The sequence below is a fragment of the Hakea prostrata genome, chromosome 2, assembly GCF_041222555.1.
Source record: "Hakea prostrata isolate BN-2017 chromosome 2, UWA_Hpros_2, whole genome shotgun sequence".
NCBI classification, from domain to species: Eukaryota; Viridiplantae; Streptophyta; class Magnoliopsida; order Proteales; family Proteaceae; genus Hakea; species Hakea prostrata.
Window position 1 is genome coordinate 40,897,362 of NC_142601.1, and position 6,833 is coordinate 40,904,194.

Genomic DNA, 6,833 nt, shown 5'->3' on the forward strand with positions numbered 1-6,833 from the left:
AAACCAATTCATTTTGGACCAAGACTGAGGCTTTCCTAAGAACAAAGAACTCAGACTTGTGTTCTGAGTTAGATCAATCGCAGGCAAAAGACTTCGCCTGCAACATAGATGAAGAGGATGATAGTTTTTTTTTGATAATAATGAAAAGGATGATAGTTTGAAATACATTTTATAAATCTTTCCCAAATCTGAATCGGTGTTAGAGGTTACATTTTATAAATCTTTCCCAGTTTTGGCGTCAATGGACGTTTGTGAGGTGCACCGTCAGTGTCTGTGGCAGAACCGACGATGGCCAACGCCGCTGGAATAGCTTCAAAATAGAAGATACAACGAAGCAACCCTGTCCGATATAAACTCCTTTAGCTTAAGAATGATAAGAAGTATTGCAAACCTTAATCATGTATATCAGAAGGACCAAACTAAATGGGAAAGAACAAATATTGAAGCACTGAATCTGTAGATAAACCAATGGACTATATTTTCATACTTCAAGAGAGGGAAGGAGATTACAAGCATCTGAGCTGAGTCGTAGGGACCGTTATCAAGAAGGGTAGATTGATCCTTTGTAACGTCCATTGTCGACGCGCGTCGAAGCTCGACGAACCCGCTCGCTAAACCCCTCTCTCTCTCTCTAAACACTTTCAATTTCCACCATTGGCGTACCAAACGGTAGTTTGATCTGGTATTCGATAGAACCAGATGCAGAGCAAGAAGGAATTTGAATTTCTGTGAAGGCTATGAAACCCGAAGGCAAAGTCTTTGGAAGGTGAAGTCCATGGAGAACCTCCATCGCCAGCTATGAGATAGTTACCCACGGTTACATTAGCTTGAGAGACAGCCAATAAGGGGAAGAGTAGAAAGGAGAAGAAGAGAACTTGACGAAAAACAGCATCAGAAGCCATTGCCAGAAAGCTATTCGTGAAAAGGCCAAACAGAACTTAAAATGTTTTGAAAGCAAGATATGATGAAGTCTGAAAATCAATCAGAGAAGAAAGAAATCTAATCCTAATGTGTAGTTACTCTGCCATTAAAGAAAGACCTTGAGATATTAGAGAAGCATTATGGTTTCGTAAACTCAAAGCCAGAAAGTGGTGATTTTAGTTTACTCAAATGGTTCTTAAAAAGGAGTTCTATTTGAATGATCTTCCTGTTGGTCTTCCACATTCTCCATTTCTTCTCTAGTAACTACTGGAGACATCAAATTTCAACCGAAGAGATATTTCAACCAGCGATCTCCCGGCCTCTGTACCGATGCATCAATCTTTCCACTCTGAGAAGAAAGCAAGACGGAGGACCTCCCTTCGTCTTTGGCCACAGAAGTGAAGAATTAGCGGCGTTGGCCATCGTCGGTTTTGCCTCAGACACTGGCGGGTCACCTCGGAAACCTCCATTAATGCCAAAATGGGAACCTTGGCCGTCATGGCTCCTCCTCTGATCATCGCTATTTCTGAAACTGCTGCGAGTAACCTTTAACACCGATTCAGATTTGGGAAAGATTTATAAAATGTATTTCAAACTATCGTCCTCTTCATCGATGTTGCAGGCGAAGTCTTTTGCCTGCAAGATCCAATTCATAACACAACTCCTCTGAGTTCTCTGTTCTTAGGAGCCCCTCAGTCTTGGTTCTGGTTCAAGATGAATTGGTTTGAGTGGCCTGAACCGTTTGGGTTAGGTGAAAAAACCAGAGTTATTCACTTAAGTTGTTTTAAATTGCACATGCTGATATTTTGTGGTCATGATTTAAAATTTCTTGACTCCTTTGCATCCAGCCGTTCGCTGCTTGGAGCAGTGCCACGTAGGCACTGCCCCCAAGCAAAATCCCTTCAAAATAGAGGTTTTAAAGCACTGGCGTGGTTTGGCTGAAGCTATGCAATTGGGACTTGGCAATATTGATCAATTAGAATTTGATTGCTTGGAGGTGGTTGGACCAATGTCTAAAGGTAATTTTGTAGGCCATATTATAATCCATGAGTTAACTATTTCACTAATATAATTGACTTATGTGTTTAATGAATTGAGGTGTCTGTGTTTTTCAAACAAAAAGTGGAGAGTCAATCCTTTAAAACCTCCATTTTGAGGTGCCAGTGCAATTCGCTCAAAAAATATGCTATAAAAACATAATGTTTAGTTCGCATCATCGGCAAATCAATCCAATCAATAAGAACTTCCTCATAGCGCAATCTAATTTACATAAGACGATCATTTCTAATAATTGAATCCTAGTATAATATGGTGATAAAACAAGAAATCAAATCCTTCAGTCTATTTGACTCAATATAACCGGTCAACACTGAAATAGGAATAAAATTGCAGTAATTACTGGTATAAGAAAAAAAAAATACTAGCCAAAATTGAATGGATAAAAACATGAGAAGGGAAATATTCATGAATCATGTTTTGCATTTAAAAGAAATACTAATGCTTTTTAATTTATTTTAGAACTTCATTTAAACCTAGGAAGAGGATTTGAGATTTCCGCTCAATATCCATTTTGCTTAATTAACTGGTCTATTTTTTCAGTCATCGTGAAACCAGTCACAAGGACTAAGGGTTTATATGCCTACAGGATGGGAAGGAGGGGGAGAGAGAAAGGTGTGGAAGGATGAAGATTTTAACCCAAGACTTCCTTGGTCTTATGACTCTTTCTAAATAGGAGGTTGTCACACCCATACCAGAAACACACGTCCATGCATGCATAATTCTACTCACTTTTATTTCAACACATTCACGAAACATATTTGTCTTGTTGCCTTTTTGGGTGGGCTTTCTACATTATTCACCTAAGACTCTTTTATTCCCAACCAATTTGCTTTCTTCTTTGGTGTAACTCCACAAATTCACTCAATTTTTAGATCCTTTTGGAGTAGTTCCACAAACCCACCCGAATTTTAGATTTCTAGCATTCTTAGCTAATGTTATTCGTACATTATGTGGTTTGCCTTCAATTCAATCATTTTCATGAATGAAGGCACTTCTCAATTTACTCAGATGGTAAATTGTGCACACTTTTACATGGAACACTCACACACTAACTAGTCATATTATCAAAATTATAAGATAGAGGGAGAACACCTATTAAATTAACCCAAGTTCCAACGCCTCTGTTTCCAATGTAGGATTAAATTAATATGCACATTCCTAATTTTAAATAATTCAAATAGATACCAAGAAATAAATCCATTATATTAAAAATAGGGTAAATATCACTTACCACCATTTTTAGCCCTCTTAGTTAGATAATGTCACTTACCCCCTCTCTTATCTAGCAAATATATCAAACATCTCACATCTGTTAACTTTCTCGATTAAATTTAACTTTTATTGTTAAATATTTTTTTAAAACTCCAAACATATTTTTAGTTTAAACTATAAATTACCGTAATCACCTCAGCAATTAAAATTCTAAATTACCTTTAATTAAAATAATTGTTAAAAATCAAAATACATAGTTAATGTTATAAAATAAAGAGAAAATATATTAGATACAAAGAAGAAAGGCAAGATGAGTTCAATCAGAACTGATTCATTCAGTTGAGTGCATTACATATTTATAGTAGAAGGAGCATCTACTCTGATATGGAAATACAATATATGATTCTTGCACACAATAAAATATTCTTGATATGGAAAGATAGATTGCCGCTCAAGATAGAAGGTGCATAGAATGGAAATATTGACTGCCAATATTGTGTAATGAGATGGTTGTGATCTTCACCAATATTGCATGCTAAGGTAATTGAGATCTTCAATTGGAAGTACAATCTCTTTGGGGTAATGGACATCCATAATAAATATTATTTATAACAATTAAAAATTAAAACCCAAACCCAAATTATTACGAAGTTTAAAATAAAATTTATTTTTAAATTATCAAACAACTAAAAGGACACCAAAAAAATATATTTAACGTAAAGTTAAATTTAATGGAAAAAGTTCACTTAAATGAGTTGTTTTATATATTTGATTAGTAAGAGAAAAGGTAAGTGACATTATCCAACTAAAATTGAAAGTAAGGATCACCCCACTTCCAAAAGAATTACCCGTTTGATTACTATTCTACAACAACAAAGATGAGTTTTACTTTTGTTTTCCTTTTCTTAGCCATGGCTATTTTAGAATGAAGAAGAACAGAATGCAGAATAACAAGCGACAGAAAAAGGAGAATGGGACAAGTCATACAGATCTAGGATAGAGATGCAGTAACTAAATATAGAACGTAACAGATTTATAACTACTATAGTGACATAAAGTAGTAACTTACATACAATAATCTATGCATCGGACGCGTGTACCTATAACTGTTTTGGTGAATCATAATCCTCCACCCGTTCAATGGCACCTGCATGATGCTTCAATGGCTTCTCAAACGAGAATCCAAAATCAAGTGCTTTAGCCCAGATCAGGATGGCCCAGATCAAAATAATCCCACTGAAAGCAAAGGGTTATAGATTTCTTCTGGCGTAAACTTGTTTTTGATAAGAAGTTCTCTACAAGTTTCTTCAAGTATGGAATGAAGCCATACCCTGCTTTGAAAAACCCATTTTCTCTGTCAAGAAGTTGATCTGTTCCTAAATTTCTGATCAGAGGTTTCATTCGAGCTATTTTAATGGATACTCTACTTCCTAAGATCCATCTCAAGAAGTATCTGGTTTTCCTGATCATCTCCTTTCTCTCAATTTCTATTTTCGCCGTTAAAGCACAAGGGTCTCTTCGTTCTACTGATTCCCAGCCTTCAAATTTCTTCAATGCCACCGAAGACCCTGTTTGTAATGATCTGGAGAGGTTTAAAGACTACAAATCGGTCTGCTCATTCCTCAAATCAAATAAACCATGCGTGACTCAAGGCTTTATTAACTATCTATATCTATTCTATTGCATTTTGGGGCGATGGCCTCCTCTGGCCTATTCTATGCTGTCGTTGTGGCTTATTGTGTTGTTTTACCTTCTTGGAAACACAGCTTCTGAGTATTTCTGTTCTTCTCTTGAGAACTTATCAAGGGTTCTGAAACTCTCCCCTGCCATAGCTGGGGTAACTCTTCTTTCTCTAGGCAACGGTGCAGCTGATAGTTTTGCTAGCCTAGCTTCCTTCACTGGAACTGGAGCTCGCGGTGTGGGCCTCAACAGTGTAGTTGGGGGTGCTTCCTTTGTCTCCTGTGTAGTTGTTGGAATCATAAGCACTTTCATGGGGCCTCATCAGTATTCAATCGATAAATCGGACTTCATAAGAGATGTTTGCTTCTTGCTTTTAGGAGTTTTATCATTATCTGCTATTATGATGGCTGGATCAATCAATATTTGGGGAGCATCGGCTTTTGTTTCGCTCTATTTCATTTATGTGTTTGCTGTCTATTTTATGCATCGCCATAGAAGGAACAAGACACAGGACTTTGGGATCAATCCTAGAGAAGAATTGGTTCTACCCATTTTAGAAGATTGTGAGAAAGATGACTTAATTTGTGTTGGAAGACATGATCCTGAAGATTATTGCCAGGAGACAGAAGCAGCTTGTTGTGGCAGAATTTGTTTCTCTTCCAACTCATCATCATCAGCTTGTTTTGGTAGGTTATGGTTAGTAGTAAGCCTACCACTGTACTTAGCAAGGAGATTGACCATCCCTGTTGTTTGTGAGGAGAGATGGTCCAAGCCCTTTGCAGTTGCTTCAGTTACATTAGCACCAGTTTTCTTGGCAACCCTTTGGAACTCTGTGGAAGGAAGCAGCATAGGTTCTAAAGCAGGCCTTGTGGTATATGCAATTGGAGGGTTGTTAGGGATTATTTGTGGGATACTTGCTTTCTTCACAACAGAGAAAGCTCATCCTCCAAAGGAACATATCTTCCCATGGCTTGTTGCAGGTTTCTTGATGAGTATAACCTGGAGTTACATCACAGCTCAGGAATTAATTGGGTTGCTGATTTCACTTGGTTATGTAATTGGGATAGGCCCTTCAATTCTAGGGCTAACATTACTTGCTTGGGGAAACTCATTAGGGGATTTGATAACAAATTGTACAATGGTTGCTGTGAATGGTGGGTCTGATGGAGTACAGGTGGCTATTTCAGGATGTTATGCAGGACCCATTTTCAACACATTGATAGGGTTGGGGATGTCTCTTATTGTCTCTTGTTGGCGTGCATATCCATCTAGTGTTTCGATACCCAAAGATCCTCTGATCTTGGAGACAGTAGTCCTCTTGGTTGCTGGTTTGGTTTGGGCTCTCATTGTTCTGCCAAAGAGAAACATGAAGATTGATGGGTTTTTGGGAATAGGACTTTTGGCAATATACCTGGCATCTCTTTCTTTGAGAGTTATTCAGGCATTTGATCCATCATTATCTGCTGTGTTTCCTTTTTCTTCAGTCTTTTGGTTTTCTTGTCCATGATTGACTGCTAGAGAGCTGATTCATGGTTATACTGTGTAGATTGTTAGCTGGGAAATATAACAATGTTAAATGAAGGTAACCTATATTTCAATTCAAGCTTCAGAAGGCCTTTTAAGTTTTTGCATTATGATTATACACATCCATAGTGCAATAGGGATGGTTTGGGGTCGTTCTTTAAAATCCTGAAACTTAAATATCTTAGCCTGGCTTAACCTGACCCTAAATCCTAATGAGCTTAGAACAACCTGGTTCTTTTTTTTGAGATTTTATTAAATTAAAAACCATGACTTTTTTTGGTAAACTAAAACCCAAAAAAACATATGTGCATTTCTTGGGTGTGGCGTCATAATCAGCCCGTCTGATATAGATGGGTACACTTTATTATAGAAAATTTTCTTATGATTTCATATTATTGTTGACGCGTGTTGCGACTGAATTTGACCTTTTATTGAAT

The 6,833-nt window shown here is 37.3% G+C and overlaps 1 pseudogene; it reads left to right on the forward strand.

Moving 5' to 3' along the window:
* Window positions 1-4,340: 4,340 nt before the first annotated feature.
* Window positions 4,341-6,448, forward strand: LOC149024368 (cation/calcium exchanger 1 pseudogene; annotated as a pseudogene).
* The last annotated feature ends 385 nt before the right edge of the window (window positions 6,449-6,833 follow it).